The sequence below is a fragment of the Lissotriton vulgaris genome, chromosome 2_1 (assembly GCF_964263255.1).
Source record: "Lissotriton vulgaris chromosome 2_1, aLisVul1.2, whole genome shotgun sequence".
Taxonomy (NCBI): domain Eukaryota; kingdom Metazoa; phylum Chordata; class Amphibia; order Caudata; family Salamandridae; genus Lissotriton; species Lissotriton vulgaris.
Window position 1 is genome coordinate 2032195717 of NC_141687.1, and position 19180 is coordinate 2032214896.

General features: G+C 47.4%; 1 protein-coding gene across 1 annotated transcript in view; it reads left to right on the forward strand.

The window, feature by feature from the left end:
• ATP8B4 (ATPase phospholipid transporting 8B4 (putative)) overlaps nt 1-19180 on the forward strand; it is a 3619152-nt gene that overhangs the window by 1035389 nt on the left and 2564583 nt on the right. The gene's annotated exons all lie outside the window — the stretch shown is intronic.

A 19180-nucleotide genomic window follows, 5' to 3' on the forward strand; every position in this document is an offset into this window, starting at 1 on the left:
ATGAGTTTACCGCTTTTTCTCCTTTTGAAATGCACTTTGTGAGAGCAGCATCCATCAGCAAGGACTTTTTCTGCTTGCTTCCCCATTGTCTTTGCTTCCTTATTGTTGGTGCTTGCACCTATCTCACCATGGTCCCCGCTCGCCCTCCTTCCAAGATGGATCTCTTTTAGCAAATTTGCTTTCAGCAGCGGCAGGATCTTGCTGCAAGTGCCAAGGAAGGCTGATTTACACAAACCACACCTCTTTCAAACGGTTTACCCAGTCCACCTGAGCTGTTACACAGCACTAAAAACCAAGAGATACCAGTGTAAAACTCCATAAACAGTCTGTTGTCTAAAAACACAATTTACAGAATGCAAGAAATAGCTGATTTTACCACGTTTCTGTGGTTTGACTTGTGAGGGTAATTTTTAGTTTTTTAAATATTTTTATTTCGGAGAGTTTAATCACATTATTTGAAAAGCTGGCATCATGTACTGAAAAAATGCATCTTAATAAAAGAGAATAGCAGTTTGTCTTACAGCCCAAAACCATATTCTTAACAACTCTAAATAATAAATAACATTAATAAGTATTTCCACATTGGCCTGACTTCTCCAGGATTAAAGCATTTTTAATTTGTTTTATTTTGTTTGATCTCCAATCCCCCTCTCCTTATTTGAGAAACTCCCACACTAGTTTATACTTAGAATAAGAACCGGACCTTAAAGTTCCCAAATTCTGCATATTTTGATCCACCATTGCTGGAACATCAGAGCAATTTTGGTCCGCCAGTTCAGCAATATTAAAGATTTGGCGACTAATACTATAATGAATAATCATTTCTGCTGTAGGAGACTAATGTTTGTATCAGGGGAATATCCGAATGCAGCAGTTTGAGCATCTATACACGAAAAAGAAACTAACAGTGGCGGACCACACCTGTTTGCACCTCAAATTGGCAAGTAGAATTTAGTGTCCTGTGCATACACTTCCGGCACTTGCTGTCGTTTAGTGCCACTGGGAACCAGAGAACCATAAAATCTTCAAAGGGAAGGTGCACCAGGAAAAGAAGAATCTTTCAGGTTCCCAAGATTTTAGTTCATCATCTTCCTTTTTTCATCCAAAGATCATTTTTTGCACAAGAAAAGCATTTCTTTTTTATAAATAAACAATCAGCCAACATGTTTCATTTCTGGATGCCTAGGAACTCATTATATAGTGTAGTGTGTTCACCTTACTCATATATGTCAATCATCATGTTCAGTGTTATCATTCGTCTTGTCCATAGAGAATGTGCAAGGCTCAAATAATGCTCAAGACCCGAGGTCAGTAGTGAATTTGAAGTGTCCTGCAGACTGTGTTTTGTCGTTTTATCTCCAATCCCCCCCCATCCTATTCGAGAAACTCCCACACTAGCATATACTTAGAACAAGAACATGACCGTAAAGCATATCTTTTTTCCAGTTCCCAAATTCTCCATATTTTGATCCACCATTACTGGAACGTCGGAGTAATTTTGGTCCGTCAGTTCTGCAATATTAAAGATCTGGCGATTAATTCTATAATGACTAATGTTTGTATCAGGGCAATATCCCAGAGCAGCAGTCTGTGCATCTATGTATGTGCCCCCTATTCTGAATTATGAAAACAAAACAGTACATCCCAATATCATCTCAAAATTCTTATTTGTGGGATGCCCCGAATAATGTGGATCCAATTACCACCACCCCCTGTTAAGCACCGAAGGCTTATATCGGGTACCTGAGCGCATATTTTATGCAAAAACACTGGAGTTCTATATATTAGCCATTTGGCATAAAATTGAATTATTCTAAAATTAGCCCCTTTCAATAAACTAACATTTAACTTATTTAACTTATTTCAGCCACTGCTGAGAGCTGGAGATTCTCTTTAATCTGCCACTTATCCCGAGCCTTCAAGCAGGTTTTATTAATAGTATTGTGCCTGAGGGTTGATAACCAGTAGCAGTAGATCTGCATGTGCTTAATTCTATCAATTCCTCAGGAAGATCCAACCTTGATACAAGCCTGATTGGATATGTCTTTTAATAAATTGCCTGATCTGTATATGAGGGTTACATCAAAAAGGAGCAGCCCTAATACCGAGCCTGGGGTCAATAAATATTATAACTACAGTGGTTCAAGTGAAAGTTACAGAAACACAATGATAAGCTATCAACGTTTTACATAAATGAAACAGAATCAAAATAAAAGCCAGTATACATAAACATCCACAAAAATCATGTAAAGGTACACAACATAATAGATCAAAAAAGAATTATTAATGCAAAAACATATTTTTAATAAAAAAACAGTTATACAATAATACAAATATGCTGTACACAAAAGGTGCTCACACAGTTACACAATAAACATCATTAACAATACAATTTTCAGTGTAAACCGAGAAACAAGGGCAGAGTAAAGAAATACAACAAAACAGGTCCAACAGATAACAGGAACAGAAATTGCAATAAATGCTTCCTATGTGCAAAGGATAAGCGTTGATGGCATTTTGACCAATTCAATTTATACGGTCATCATAAGGACATGCAAAAACATATTTTGAGCAATCTATGTACTTTGTATGGTCTGAATCAGACGTACTCAGATGCAATCAAACCAAGGACCCCGCATGAAGAATTCTGCAAAACCAGGAATACAGTCAAGAAACTTAGAGAGCACATGTACAATTTGCAGTACCCACATAGATACTGGTGTAACTTTAAAGCTGGCCCATTTGAGATTCAAAGCACATGAAGCATGAATGCTGACCGCATTGACGGGGAGTGGTGTAAATGATCGATTGATTCATTGGGCAGTCCACATGCTTTATGTATTGTGTAAGGGCGGGCAGAGCTTGCAGAGATTTCCTACTCCAAGCTCCGGTTGGAATGCAGAGTTCAGGCAGAAACTCTGCCCCCCATCCACGGAGCGGAGTTTGTCACCCACCAAGGCACCAACCAATCCAATTATACTGGGCTTCTACTGCCTTCCATCTGTGTGCATGCGTAGGTCCACACAATCCTCACCAGGACTACATTTCTCATGGCGCTGTCTTTGTGTGCCTAGGAAAATGAAAATTAACTTCTTTTCCTGTTTCCTGATCAGCGAGCACGCGATCAACCCAGTGCCAGCGCTCCATCGGGGGCAATAATCCCACTGCTTCCACTGTACTACAGCGGGTGATGGCGGATGAGGCAAGGTGTGTCTCAGGGCCTAGCAGCCTCATCTTTACCACCAGGGTCAACTCGCACATAAATTATATAATCAGTCACAGTGAAAGATGGGGAGAGCGGCGTGCTTGCAGCGATCACCCATGTGAGGTTGTATGCATAGGGCATGCGCCCCAGCATCAATGTGAGTGGGGTGGTCTGTGAAGCCCAGGGCGAAGATGAAGGTCACCGGTGCTAGCTGGGAGATCAGGTGATCACAGGAAGGGAAAAGGATCAGCTGACAAGGGAGGCAGTGAAAAGACCGGTACCTAGCTTACCAGAATACAGTTGCCAAGGATGGCTCCTGTCTCTTAGGGCCAGATGTAGGTAATCCAGAAATACTGATTCTTAATAGCAAATTTTACTGATTCGTTATTAAGGACTCGGTATTTCCAATGTACTTAATGAATCGGTAAAAATTACCGAATTGGTATAAATCGCTAAAAAATAGCGATTCGGAAAGGATCCTTAAAAAAAATTCCCGAATCCCCACTACCGAATCGTTAATACCGAATCCCCAATACCGAATCCGCAAATACTGATTCGGTAATTAAAACATCAGGTAATTGTGGAATCAGCCAATCCTGTGCATCCCCATTACCTCCCAAACAGGAAGTGGCCACACCCAAGCAGCTGCACTGAACCTGGAGCTGACTGTGAGTCAGGGAGCAGAGAAGCCAGGAGCAACACAGATTTATTTTGCAACCAAAACCAAGCAAAATGGCAAACCAGGAGAGGGAGAAGGAGGGAGGTGAAAGGAAAAGAAAAGAGAAATTCAGCGAGAGGGAGCTGGAGGTCCTCATTGAAGATGTCACCAAGGACTATGACAAGTTGTTTGGAAAGCAGTCCCTCCACGTGCCAGAGTCTCTAAAAAGGCAGATCTGGCTTGCAATACAGAGCAAAATCAATGCCATCGGAGTCACCCAGTGCTCCATTGGAGATCTTAAAAAAAGATGATACGATTTGAGGAAGACTGCTAAGGCGAGGATGGCAGAGAGGCAAAAGCAGGCCAGCAAAACTGGTGGAGGGAGGAACACAGCACCTGCACCAACTGTTCTGGATCTCCTTGTTGAGTCCACCCTCCAGCCGGAGAGTGTGAGTGGGGTTGGCGACGCAGACAGCTCAGCCAGAGCTGCCAACAAACAAGGTAAGATGCATTCACAGCATGCTGGGCACCCCCTCCCTACCCCCAATCCCCAGAGAGGCATAGGGACTCCCACTTCACTACATGTTTTACTCATAACCTGCAATGCATTATGGGAGATGTAGTCAGAAGTAACACATGTCAGAACAGTCAGTCCAATAAATGTGTTCTGAGCACACCTTCTTTCTCTGTGTTAAACAAATTGCTACTGGTTGTTTTGATCTGTGTGCTGCACCTAATAGAGTATACCCAATACTCTGTCTTCTAAACTACGGAAAAGTGGCTGGTTGACACAAGAAGCTGGAACAAGATCACAGCCGACCAGCTCGCCGCATCCCTGAGCCAGCACCCTCCAGCCAGCTCAGCGAACCCCAGCCAGGCCGCCGACAACCTCACGAAGTGGATCAGCAACTGCGCGGACGAACTCGCCCCACTGAGGACCCCACCCAGCAGACCCGGCAGCAGCAAGGCCCCATGGTTCACCGACGAACTCAAGAGCTCCAAGAAGAACTGCCGAGCCCTCGAGAAAGCCTGGAGAAGGGAACCAACACCGGACAACATGACCACCCTCAAGCTTGCCACCCGGAAGCACCACCAACTGATCCGCGCCACCAAGAAAACTGCATTCAAGGACCGGCTGGACAACAACGCACACAACTGCAAGGAACTCTTCAACATCGTGAAAGAGCTCTCCAACCCCAACGCCGGAAACAACGACATCACCCCATCGCAAGACCTCTGCAACTCCCTCGCCTCCTACTTCCACAACAAGATCACAGACATACACAACAGCTTCAGCACTCAACCGAAGTACGCCACGACCGAACCACCGCCCCCCTCCACCACCCTCCGCGCCTGGACTCCGATCAGCACCGAAGACACCGTCCGCATGATGAACTCCATCCACTCCGGATCTCCAACCGACCCCTGCCCTCACCACGTCTTCAACAAGGCCGACGCTGTCATCGCACCCTACCTGCGGGACATCATCAACACCTCCTTCGGCACCGCCACCTTCCCGGAGAGCTGGAAGCACGCCAAACTCAGCGCCCCACTCAAGAAACCTACAGCGGACCCCACCGAACTCAAGAATCACCGCCCCATCTCACTCCTCCCGTTTCCAGCCAAAGTCATCGAGAAGACCGTCAACAAACAGCTGGCCGCCTTCCTCGAGACGAATGGATCCCTCGACCGCTCACAGTCTGGCTTCCGAGCCAACCACAGTACCGAGACCGCCCTCATCGCTGCCACCGATGACATCCGAGCCCTAATGGACAACGGGGAAACAGCGGCCCTCATCCTCCTAGACCTCTCCGCGGCATTCAACACTGTCTGCCACCGCACCCTAGTGCAGCGCCTCAGCAACGTCGGAATCCAGGAGAAGGCACTGGAATGGATCATCTCCTTCCTCGACGGAAGAACACAGAGAGTCCGTCTACCACTGTACAAGTCAGAGGCCACCGAAGTCATCTGCGCGCCCCTCAAGGATCCTCGCTGAGCCCCACCCTCTTCAACGTCTACATGAGCCCCCTCGCGGCCATCGCAAGCCAACACAACCTCAACATCATCTCCTACGCTGACGACACCCAGCTGATCCTCTCCCTGACCAACGACCCCGGCGCCGCCAGAGCCGACCTTCACGAAGGGATGAAAAACGTAGCCGAGTGGATGACGACCAGCCGCCTGAAACTGAACTCAGACAAGACGGAAGTCCTCATCCTGGGCTCCTCGCCCTCCCCCTGGGATGACTCCTGGTGGCCCCCCGCCCTGGGCACCGCACCCAAACCGACAGACCACGCACGCAACCTGGGCTTCATCCTGGACTCCTTCCTCTCCATGACCAGACAAGTCAACGCCGTCTCCTCGTCGTGCTTCAACATCCTGCGCATGCTACGGAAGATCTTCCGGTGGATCCCCACCGAGACCAGGAAGACGGTCACCCAGGCCCTCGTCACCAGCCGACTGGACTACGGCAACGCCCTCTACGCCGGAACCACCGCCAAGCTCCAGAAGAGACTCCACCGGATCCAGAACACCTCAGCCAGACTCATCCTCGACATCCCACGACACAGCCACATCTCCGGACATCTGAGAAACCTGCATTGGCTCCCCGTCAACAAAAGAATCACCTTCCGTCTCCTCACCCACGCACACAAAGCCCTACACGATCAAGGCCCGAGCTACCTCAACAACCGCATCAACTTCTACGCTCCCAAGCGCCATCTCCCATCAGCCAGTCACGCCCTCGCCGCCGTCCCCCGCATCCGAAGAACGACAACAGGAGGAAGGTCCTTCTCCTACCTGGCCGCCAAGACCTGGAACTCTCTCCCTCCCGACCTGCGCCTGACCCAAGACCACCTCTCCTTCAGGAAGAAGCTCAAGACCTGGCTGTTCGAGCAGTAGCAGCACCCCCCCCCCCCCCCCCCCACCCCCCCAGCCGCCTTGAGACCCTCCGGGTAAGTAGTGCGCTCTACAAATGTCTTGATTGATTGATGCACTTGTAAACATTGCCATCTAGTGACCAAAGGTACCATATCAAACATGAATTTTGTTTTTGTGCCAGTATATTTTCTATTTAATTATACTCTGCACACTCGCGCAACTCTGCTGAATCTTGAGGAACTTTCCGGGTACTCCGTGGAATTCAGCGGAGTGAAACTCCACGAGCTCCACCCACCCTTTGAGTATTTTTAATCTTGAGTGGGCCGGTTTTAAAGTTGCACCAGTATCTATGTGGGCACTGTGAATTGTATGCTTGCTGTCTAAGTTTCTTTGCTGGATTGCCGGTATAGTAGAATTATTCATGCAGGGTCCTTGGTTTGATTACGTCAGAGTACGTCTGATTCAGAACATACAAACTACATCGATTGGTTGCTTCAAAAAGTATTTAGTCTGTCCTGGTGATGACCTTTTAAACTGAATAGGGCAAAAGGTAGTCGACGCTTGTCCTTGGCATATATTAAAAGTGAAGCATTTATTGCAATTTCTGTTCCTGTTATTTGTTGGACCTGTTTGTTGTATTCCTTTCCTCTGCAATTGTTTGCCTGTTTACATTTTAAATTGTGTCTTTAGTGATATTTATTTTGTCAGCAGGTCAGCAGTGACACAGAGCGGGATCAGGCAATTAGGAGCATCATGCGGCAAAGCTGCAAAGGAGCTGCCAATCAGAGATGAGCGGGCCCTTGTGTATTTGCACAAATGTCCTGATGTAGTCAGAGGCTGAGGGAGGTGCAAGTAATAGTGGATGGGGCCAAGAATCGGCAATAATCAGTAAAGTAGCAGTGCTTGCCGAGTAGTGGGCTCATGATATCTTTGTTGTTTAATTATTTCATTATTATTGTTCATCACTGTTGCACCTACTGCTGAATATTGCTTTCACAATGGCAGCCTACACAGATTTCGATGGACCATTTACGTGTGGTTCTGACTGGAAAATACCCGATTTTGCAGCACTGTTACTGTTTTGGTACTCTATGGCGTCGAAGCAGTAGGAGTCTAGCCTCTATCTCGAAACACTTTTCACTGATCAAAGCTATTGCTATGACCCACTCTGGCCATGGTAAACCACACGTGACTATGCAGAAGGTCCCTGGACCTTTAGGACAAGCTGCTGTATCAGGATTATGGCACAAAGATCACTGTTTATACAAATGTCCAGAATTAATATCCTCTCATAAAGTGATGTACTCCACACGTAGTTCTTATTTGTGCATTGTGGTGGTCTGAAAATTATACCTATTTTTAAGAAATTGGGTTACTGGTTGATGGGGTTGAAACCCTACTCAAGCAGTAAACACAACCAATATCAGGGTGAAGTCACAAGCAAACCCCAAATTAACCTGTGCTCAACTCTCTGGTAGCCTGGCGAAGAGCAGTCAGGCTTAACTAAGATGTAAAGTATAAAATATTTGTTCAACACTTCAAAGTGTAATACAATGAAAACACCACACAAAAAGGATTCCGCATGAAATGAGAAAAAATAGAGTGACTTTTAAGAAAGGAAACAAGACAAAATTAACAAACATCCAATCAGTAGATTTGGAGATATGCAATTTTAAAGATTTAGGTGAGAATAGCACCAAAAAAGCCCAAAGCGCCACTCTTGGCTAGCTGGTTTTGAGAGAACGGGAGACAGTCACAAGTTCAAGCCGACTGCAATGGAGCATGGGTCGGATGCAGAGATCAAGTTAGTCCTGTTGAAAAGTTACCTTCTCAGTTCAATGCAGAGAGCCCCATTCGCGGTGGAGGGGGCTGTGTGGAGCAGAGAAGCACTGCAGATAGGCATCACTATATAGCGTAAAGAGCAGGCCAGAGTTTTGTTTTGTCGCTGCTCATGAGATGTCGACAAGGTAGTGCAAAGAGTCAGATTGATGGAACTTCGCATTAGTGGGCTGTGCAAGTGACAAGGTTATGGCACCCACTGGCCCATTTGTGGTTGCGAAGAGCCCAAAACTTCAATTCAGCCTCTCTGAGGCTTCATTAAGTATTAGGACCTGAGGGGCAATACTTGGGGGTCAGGTGCTTGCTGTAGCTGGGTCTGGATGCTGGGTCAGGTGGTTGGGAGCCTGTGATGTCTCAGTGGCTCTGAACTGGAGGCCAAAAGACTAGCCATTGGAGTCACTCTGGGAGTCCTGAGTTTAGGTACAGGTGCAAATCCCTCTGACTCTGTAAGGAGGGCAACAATTCAATAAGGCGGCAGTTCAGGTAGATCGTAGTCCAGCAGGGAAGCAGTCCAGCAGAGTGGCAGTAATTCAGCAGCACAACAGTCCTTCCTGGCAGAGTCTCCACAGGTCCAGAAGTGTACTGAAGAGTTGTTATCTGAAGTTTAATATTTATACCTGGTATCTTCTTTGAAGTGGGAGAAGTTTATAGATGATTCCTTTTGAAGTGCACAGGCTTCCTGCCTCCTCTGTCCTGGCTCTAGACTAAATACAGGGGGTGTGTCATGTAATGAAAGGTGGATTTGTAGAGCACTGCTTGTCAGCCATGAGGTTTTTTAGGCGCTGAGTGAGTGTAAGCATGTGGTGAGGCTGGGCCTGAATGCAGGCAGTCTCGATGGTACTGCTGGAAGACCGGCTGAATAGCCAAGTCTTAATCTTCTTATGTAATTCAAGAAGTGAGGACGAGGCCCTGATTATGCTGGGGTAGTTTGTTCCAGGATTTGGCAGCTTGGCAGGAGAATGACTGACCTTATGTACTGCTTTTGTGGAAGCGGGTGTGTGTGTGAGGTAGAGTGATGCTTAGTGTCGTTGCCTGGGGAGTTATTGGAAGTGAAGCTGTTGATTGAGGTATGAGAGTCCAGCGTTGTGCAGTGGCTTGAATGCGAGTGTGAGAAGTTTCAACTGGCAGTGCTTCTGAATGGGGAGGCAGTGGAGCTCTCTGATGAGTGCTGTGGGTTTGACATGGGAGATTGAATTCAAGTTTGGCTGCAATGTTTTGGATGATTTGAAGAATGTGAAGGAGGTGGGTTGGGATGCCGGCATAGAGTGAGTTGCTGTAGTCCAATCTGCTTGTGATTAGGGCCAGTGTGAAGGTAACTCTGGGGTCTAGTGGGAGCCACTTGCAGATTTTACATAACATGCGGAGGATGTAGAAGCATGGGGAGGTGACAGCATTAACCTGGGACTTCATGGTGAGGTTGGTGTGTAGAATGAGGCCTTGGTTCCTAGAGTAGTCGGTTGAGGTGGTTCTGTGTCCCAGATCGGTGGGTGACCAAGTGGAGTCCCATGGTAAACTCTTATTCCCAAAGATTAGCACTGCGGTTTTGTCATTGTTAAGATTGAACTTTTTTTTGAAGTGAGGGATGCACACCTGTTTCTTTTAACCACGTTATTTGTTCTCCATTCTTATCATTCCTTCATTCACTATTGCGTGCAGATTAGCTGCTAGGCATGCCCAACTGCCATAAGTTAAGAAACAATACATGAGATGGGACTACATAGCCCCAGAGCCAGTCGCACAGCATCATGCCGCTTTTTAGCGTGCACGTTTTTCCAAAACATTTTTTCCTTTGTTTTAGATATTCCAATTTTTTTTTTTTTAAACCTTTATTTGCGAAATGCACAGTACACAGCGTCTGCCTACAACCCAATCGGGCCGGCCGCTATGATAATAAACATCTGGATACCAGATATAGAGGCAGCAAATCCAGGAGAGGGAATAGCAGCTTAATGGTGTACCGGCACCAAAACACGGAAATATCAAGGGATAAAACAGGTTTCGTTTTATAATTTTGATGAAAACATGTAACAAACACACCACACAATCACATGGTAGGAGCGATTCTAAGGGCTCATGGGAAGAGGGCGAGGGGATCAGACTCTAAAGAATATTGCTACATATGTCTAGGGGCGGGGGACGGTGAAAGAAATTACACAGGATATCTCTACAAACAATCATCTGGAACGTCAACTACGGGGACGAAGGGACATCAATAGTATGCTCAAGTGGAGGAGTGCAGATATCTCCACGATACGCATTCCACTGGGACCAGATCCTGCCCCACTTCCTAGGACGGCCTCGGGCCTCATAGACAGTCTTCTCCCGAAACATGCACCAGTCCATGTTCTCCTTCCAAGCTATTATCCCAGGCGGCCTATGGGAACCCCAGAGTTGAGCAATGTCTCTCTTGGCAAACATGTTACCGAGAGTGACCCAGAAAGTCTGAGCAACTGTACAGTCGGTAGGCTCCCAGACGTTAAGCAGGCAACGACGAGCCTCAGGCAGAAGAGCGACCCCGGTGACCCGTCCCATAATATCATGCACTCTGGACCAAAAACAGGACATTCCCAAATAATGTGCAGAAAGGTACCATTCATGCCACAACCACGCTTACACAACCCGTCGATCGAGTAACCCACTTGCACCAGTCGCGTACCAGTCATGTAAACTCAATGGAGGATCTTCAGTTGAACAAAACGAAGGCGAGCTGGAATGGCCACCTCCTTAGGAGAGGTGATAGCCATCTGCCAATCCTCGTCGTCTAATTCGAGGCCGTCTGCGGTCCACGAAGCCCTAAGCCGCACGAGGAGGTCAGCCCTGGTATTTATGAGTTTTTTTATAAATCAACGAGATCGTGCTATCAGGCACGAGGCCACCCAGAATCCGGTCCTCGAGCGGTGACGACTGGGGGATCTCCGTCCCCGGGGGGAAAACGGAGGTCAAAGCATGGCGTATCTGAAGGTAGCGGAAGTACTCATTATCGACCAAGCTGGTACTCCGCCTTAAGGGCATCAAAGGACTTAATTGTGCCCTTGGACCAAAGATTCTCCACCTTGCTGATACCAATCGTGTCCCATTTATCAAACCCTTTCGTTCGCCACAGGCCACCCAACCGATCCGAATCATACAATGGAGTCAGTCATGTCATTCTATCACCCCAGCCCGTAGCAATATCCGCATCTCTCCACGCACGCACAGCACACTTCGTAGGCCCCGTCAGGAGTCGGAATGGCTCCCTCAAGTACAGAGCCCTGTTAAAGTTACCGCCGGGCAAGAGGAACCTGTCCATAGCAAAAGCTGGGACAGGACCTAGGGAGTACGTTACATGGTTGACCGCGCTCAACTGGAAGGCCCAGTAATAGCGTCTGATGTCCGGGAGGGCTATGCCACCATCGTACCATGGCAAAGTGAGTTTAGGCAGGGAAATACGTGCCCGTCCGTTCCAAACCAATTGCCTCTGGAGGCCCTCGACCTCGCGGAAATAACTAGAGGGTACAGGATCAAAAAAATTTTGCAGAGCGTACAAAAATCTAGGGAGGGACATCATCTTAAAAAGGGCCGCACGCCCCAATGGAGATAGGGGCAAGCCGTGCCACCGCTGGACATCCAATTTAAGCCGCCGAAGAGGGGCGTGCAAGTTACGGTCATAACGGACAGAGGGGGTCTAAGGAGATATAAATTCCAAGGTACTTGAACCCAGTACCAGCCACCTGGATCGGGAATCTATGAGGCAGTGGAGGAAGCTCCCCCGCTATAACATAAATACATGATTTGGTCCAGTTAATGACAAGACCAGAGTTCTTCCCAAAGGAGGTGAGGACATCAAAAAGCACGTTGAGTGACTTCTGAGGCGAAGTAAAATAAAGGAGAATATCGTCCGTGTATAGCGAAACACGATCTTCAAGATCAGGGGCCCACCGGATGCCCCTGATCGAGGGCTCCCACCGGAGCCATTCTGCCAGCGGTTCCAGTGCCAAGGCAAAGAGGAGGGGGAGAGCGGACAGCCCTGTCGGGTTCCACGCCCAAGCGAGAATGAGCCAGACACTCTGCCATTAACCACCACCTGGGCCAATGGTTGTTCATAGAGAAGTTTCACCCAGGCAATATAATTAGGACCAAAACCAAACTTCGAAAGAGCCGCCCAAAGGTAAGACCACTCAATGGTGTAGAAGGCCATAGTGGCGTCCAGCGAGGCTAAGATGGCGGGTTCGGTCAGCGTCCCAGCTCTCGCGAGAACCCCGTGAAGTCTACGAAGATTAAGCGCCGTATTCCGATGGGGGATAAAGCCAGACTGATCCGGATGGATCAGGTCGCAGATTACCATTAGTAAACGATTCGCAAGTAATTTAGCCAGAATCTTGGGCTCGGCATTGAGCAGAGAAATAGGGCGATAGGAGGTGCATTGGTCACGAGGTTTACCATCCTTGTAGATGACAACAATAGTTGCCAAACGCTGATCAAGGGGGAGGAGACCAGCTTCAAAGGCATCCGTGAACATATTGTGCAAATGGGTCGCCATCTTATCCGGCCGTAGCTTGTAAAGCTCGATGGGCAAACCATTCGGCCCCATAGCTTTACCCGAGCGAAGGGATCGTATCGCAATAGCAACCTCATCTACCGTTATAGGCGCATCCAAAGCGGCTCTATCCTCATCCGAGACACAGGGCAGTGCAATATCACGCAAAAGCAGGCGGGAATCAGACTCGTCTCTATCACTCACCGACCGATAGACCGTCTGAAAATGGTCCACAAAGCACTCCACAATCTCACCTGGTTCAGACACACACTCCCCAGTCAATCGTTTAATCATTCTCTCAGATTTATCCAGCCATGCCTGTAGCTTACTCGCCTTATCACCCACATCGTAGAGTCTGCCCAGCTGATTCCTGTTCATAATTTTAGCAGCATCGGTCACCAGGGCCCTATAATCAGCCTGTTTTAACGCCAAGGAGTGTAGGACTGCAGGAGTATCATCACCACCCAAGTCGCTCTCGAGCTAGGTAATTTCCGCCTCAAGGCGCACTAAGTTCTCCCGTTTGGCCTTCTTATCGGCTGCAATCAATGAAAGTGCAGAGCCCCTTATTACAGTTTTAAAAGCCTCCCACAAGGAAACAGGGGAAGAGATGGACCCCTCATTCTCGTTGAAGTAACAGTCAATAGTTTTGAGAAGCTCGGAGCGAAGCTTAGGATTCTTTAAGTGCCAAGGATGGACAGTGGGAACCCTACTCCCACCACAAAAACACACCGAAATCTCAAGCAACATGGGGGAATAATCGGAAATGCCCCTGGGAAGGTGGCGAACCCCACGTACCAAGGAAGTATGGGCAGACAACATCAGAAAATAATCGATCCTCGAGAGGCTGCCATGCGCTCCAGAGTGGAACGTGTATTGCATTTGCGTAGGGTACAGCATCCGCCAGACATCCACCATCCCGAACGTCTGAAGCAACTCAGGCAGCTACAACTGGGATGCCGGCAGGACCCTGGGGGTAGTCGGTCACACTCGCCCAAGACCACCGAGTTAAAATCCCCACCCAGTACAAGGATACCATCTGGAAGCCCTAGGAGAGTTCGCCCAAGATCGGCGTAGGTGGTAGCCTGAAGACCCGGGGAAATATAGACAGTAACAACTGTGAGCACCTTCCCCTCCCACCGCCCAGAGATAGCAGCATACCGGCCCCTATCATCAAGGGCGACTTCATCTATTTCAAGGAGTAGAGAGGATTTAACCAGTATGCCGACCCCTCTGGAGCCAGATGTGAATCCAGCATGCGCCACCAACTTATAGCCTCGTCTATCAAGGGCCCTGCATGCATTTCCTATCAGATGGGTCTCCTGCAGCAGGACTATATCAGGGGAGTGACGTCTGAGAAATTGGAGTACAACACCACGTTTTATCTTGTCGCCCAAACCATTAACGTTCCAAGACAATAGTTTCAAATCACCACCCCCCATCCCGACAGAGCACCATATCCTCCCCCTCCCCCCCTCGGAACCCAAGAGCAACAGGATAATAGCAATAGATATTGCACCATGTGAAAAGGACAAACACAAAAACAATAACAAACCCCCCTCCACACCCAACCAACAACCCGTTACAACTCCCCCCACCCTGCACCCCTGCGTAAGACTAAAACGCCACCCCAAACTGCAGTGTGCCTGTCGCCCCTTCATAGAACACTACACAAAGAACCCCGGAGGAGGAAAGAGAGACCATCCCGCACCACCCTCGGGCTAAAGCAATAATAAGTAAGTTAAGCAAAACTCAGCCGGTGAATATGAACCACAACCAGACATCAAGAACCAAAATGTCATTCCTGTGCCAGGGCCCCCACTCCCATCATCCATCTTCGGCAGCGAGTCCAGCCAGTCGCCAACACTGTCCGGTCGATCAAAAAAGAAAGTACGTTCTCGATACTCGATGCGAAGCCGAGCTGGAAACAGCATCGCATATTTGAGTCCCAAGTCCCGCAAGCGCCGTTTCACTCCCTGGAATCCCATGCGCTGCCGCTGGACTTGAGGAGTGAAATCAGGATATATAGAAATTGAACTGTTCTCGTACTTCAGTGGGCCATGCCTACGAGAAGCCTGGAGGATAGCGTCCCTATCCCGAAAGTGGAAAAGCCTAGCGATAATAGGCCTCGGGGGAGCCCCCGGTTTAGACTGTCCACCCGGGAAACGGTACGCACGCTCGACCGCAAAGAACATACTAAGTCCGGCGGGAGCAAGATGAGTTACAATTAAATCCTCCACTAGTAGGTCAACGGTAGTGTCACCACTGTTCTCAGGTACCCCGACTAAGCGAATGTTGTTACGTCGGGCCCTATTTTCATACTTGTCCAGACGTCTGGCCATCAGATCATGCGATGATCGCAGGTTGCCAATCTCCGACTGAGCGTCCGCCATATCAGTAACGAGACTGGAGGCCTTAAGGTCCAAGGCTTTTACCCTCTCATTGGTCTTAGCCAAGTCCGCTCTGATGAGGGTAACATCAACATCCACCGTGTCGATCTTTGAGACAATGGCCTCATATTGTAGCCCCATATCAGTCTTGATCCCAGCAATGGCGCGCATTAGATCCTGGAGGGAGACCTCCAATGTCGCCGCAGGGTCCGTCCTTGGGTCCTCAAGACTACGGCCAGCACCACTGGTGGAACCCTTTGGTTGTGTATATCGGTCCATAACATTAGTTTGGACGGAACCCCCACGGGTCGGCACCTTCATCTTGCGCTTCTCAGTTTCAGGTTTAGTCGCCATATTGGAAGCAGCGCCCCAAAGGGCCCCTCTGGACCTGGTGTAAATGGCAGTTATCTTTGGGTCGCCAAAGCAGGGTTTACGTTCAAATCGCAGCCTGTAAGACCAGGGGTATGGCCGGAATGCACAGCTAGTCAGGCCCCCGCGGCCCGAAGTCAGGAGTAGTTCCAGAACAGTCAATAGAAGATAGAAGAGAAACCGAAACTGAAAGTGACAATGACATCGGTGGAGAGAATGTACTTTAACCGCTGTTGTTGAGTTACGTCGCGGCCAGCCATGGCCGCAGAGACCCCGGTTTCGTCCGGGGGTAGGCCAGAAAGTTGAAGACGGTGTAGAAATGGTTCCCGAGGTCCGATCTCAGTTCTGGAAAGCGTAGCAGGATCAGCAAGAGTAGAACTTCAAAAGCCCATAAGAATATTCAGGATATTAGAAGGATAATTGCGAGAGGGCGGCGCGGATCTCGGGAGCCCTCTGCTCACGCGACCATCTTGGATGCCCGCGTAGCTCCTCCCCCGATATTCCAACTTTTAACCTTGCTTTAACTCATTATTTTTAACATTCTTTTCCCAATGTTATCCAAAAATCCATCAACCGGGGTATGGTGCCAATTTTTAATTTTCTTGCATTCAAACTGTGCCAATCCAGGCCTCTTGAAAGAATACGAATGATACAAGAAGTCCATCACAAGCAGTGTTTTATTTCGTGTAAAAACGCCAAACATTTCAGGCCTCTTCGTGCCCTTCTTCGGGGGTCACTACAATTAATTACAACATGAGTTAGTTATTAGCACTTCTCATCATGAGTAGATAATATCTCCGCAACATAATTTCATTAATTGTTTCACTTCGTCATTCAAAACATTGCTCCCTGGTACAAAATATCATTCAATCTCCCACTATGTTGTTAACTCACTGCGCGCCAATTCCTCATGCTATAGATGTAAACCCATTTCTTCACCTTCCTAATGCCCGCTCTTAACCATTCAGGTAGTCCCGATGTTCCTCCCTCCCCTTCACTGTAATCATGTTCCAACCTTCTTATCACACTGCGGTACCCTGTAATCATGTTCCAACCTTCTGATCACATTGCGGTCCCTGCTGTTATAATCAAATCTATGAGCTTCAAAACATGTACAATGCTACACTATTTACACACTTATATTGTCGCGCTTTGGGAACAAAATACCCCTATGCCTCCCCCACGCTTATTGATCTAAAATAAACCATGTCCTCCCGCTCTTTCGCGTACCTGCTTTATTGATGTTTCAAACGCCTAACGTGCACGCCATGATTACTCAAACGGTAAAAGACTGCCTTTTCCCTCCCACTCTCTTAAATCACTCCACCCCTACATTCTCCCTCCCGATTGGCTCAAAACCCGTGGCTTACTCCATCTTTGTACCCTAATCTCCATGTAAACTACATTGCCAAGATGCATGTCTTCAATACATAATACAGTCTTTGTCCTGCTGTATATTTATAAAAAATATCACACTCTTTCATCTGTTCATCAACTCTTAATGCCTGCAGTTTTCATGCCCCTTGCGATGAACTCCGGTGTTTGCGCCGACTGTGTAGATCCAGAAATATTCTTTAATTTCCTTTTTAGTCTGTCCGATTTCTCTGCGGGTGCACTCCCTGGGTAGGGCTATTGTTATGAACTTTTTTTAAAGTGAGGGATGCACACCTGTTTCTTTAAACCACGTTATTTGTTCTCCATTCTTATCATTCCTTTGTTCACTATTGCGTGCAGATTAGCTGCTAGGCATGCCCAAGTGCCATAAGTTAAGAAACAATACATGAGATGGGACTACATAGCTCCAAAGCCAGTCGCACAGCATCATGCCGCTTTTTAGCGTGCACGTTTTTCCACAACAATTTGTCCTTTGTTTTCGATATGCCAACTTTTAACCTTGCTTTAACTCGGTATTTTTAACATTCTTTTCTCAATTTTATCCAAAAATCCAACATTTCGGGCCTCTTCGTGCCCTTCTTCAGGGGTCACTACAATTAATAACAACATGAGTTAGTTTACTCAAACAGTAAAAGACTGCCGGGAGGGAGAATGTAGGGGTGGAGTGATTTAAGAGAGTGGGAGGGAAAAGGCAGTCTTTTACCGTTTGAGTAATCATGGCGTGGACGTTAGGCGTTTTAAAACATCAATAAAGCAGGTACGCGAAAGAGCGGGAGGACATGGTTTATTTTAGATCAATAAGCGTGGGGGAGGCATAGGGGTATTTGTTTCCCAAAGCGCGACAATATAAGTGTGAAAATAATGTAGCATTGTACATGTTTTGAAGCTCATAGATTTGATTATAACAGCAGGGACCGCAATGTGATCAGAAGGTTGGACCATGATTACAGGGTACCGCAATGTGATCAGAAGGTTGGAACATGATTACAGTGAAGGGGAGGGAGGAACATCGGGACTACCTGAATGGTTAAGAGCGGACATTAGGAAGGTGGGGAAATGGGTTTACATCTATAGCATGAGGGATTGGCGCACGGTGAGTTAACAACATAGTGGGAGAATGAATGATATTTTGTACCAGGAAGCAATGTTTTGAATGACGAAGTGAAACAATTAATGAAATTATGTTGCGGAGATATTATCTACTCATGATGAGAAGTGCTAATAACTAACTCATGTTGTTATTAATTGTAGTGACCCCCGAAGAAGGGCACAAAGAGGCCCAAAATGCATTGGGTTTTTACACGAAATAAAAGACTGCTTGTGATGGACTTCTTGTATCATTCGTATTATTTCAAGAGGCCTGGATTGGCACAGTTTGAATACAAGAAAATAGAAAATTGGCACCATACCCCAGTTGTTGGATTTTTGGATAAAATTGAGAAAAGAATGTTAAAAATAATGAGTTAAAGCAAGGTTAAAAGTTGGAATATCGAAAACAAAGGACAAATTGTTGTGGAAAAACGTGCACGCTAAAAAGCGGCATGATGCTGTGCGACTGGCTTTGGGGCTATGTAGTCCCATCTCATGTATTGATTATTAAGATTGAGGCAGTTTTCTTTCATCCAGTAGGCCACTCTGGCCATGCATTAGTTGAAGTTTGTTTCAGTGGTGATGTTGTCGAATGAGACGAAATAAATAAGCTGGATGTTGGCGCAAGAGATGATGTTTATTCCATGCGATCTAATGATGCTTGCAAGAGGAGTCATATTCATGTTGAAACATGTGGAGGCTGAGTGATGATCCCTGTGGGACTCAGCAGATGAGGCCCCTGGGCTCTTGTGAATGTCGAGAGCCTGACTAGTGTGTTCTTCCACAGAGGAAGGAAGCTATCCATTTGAATTCCGGTCCTTGTGTTGCCACTGTGTGTAATC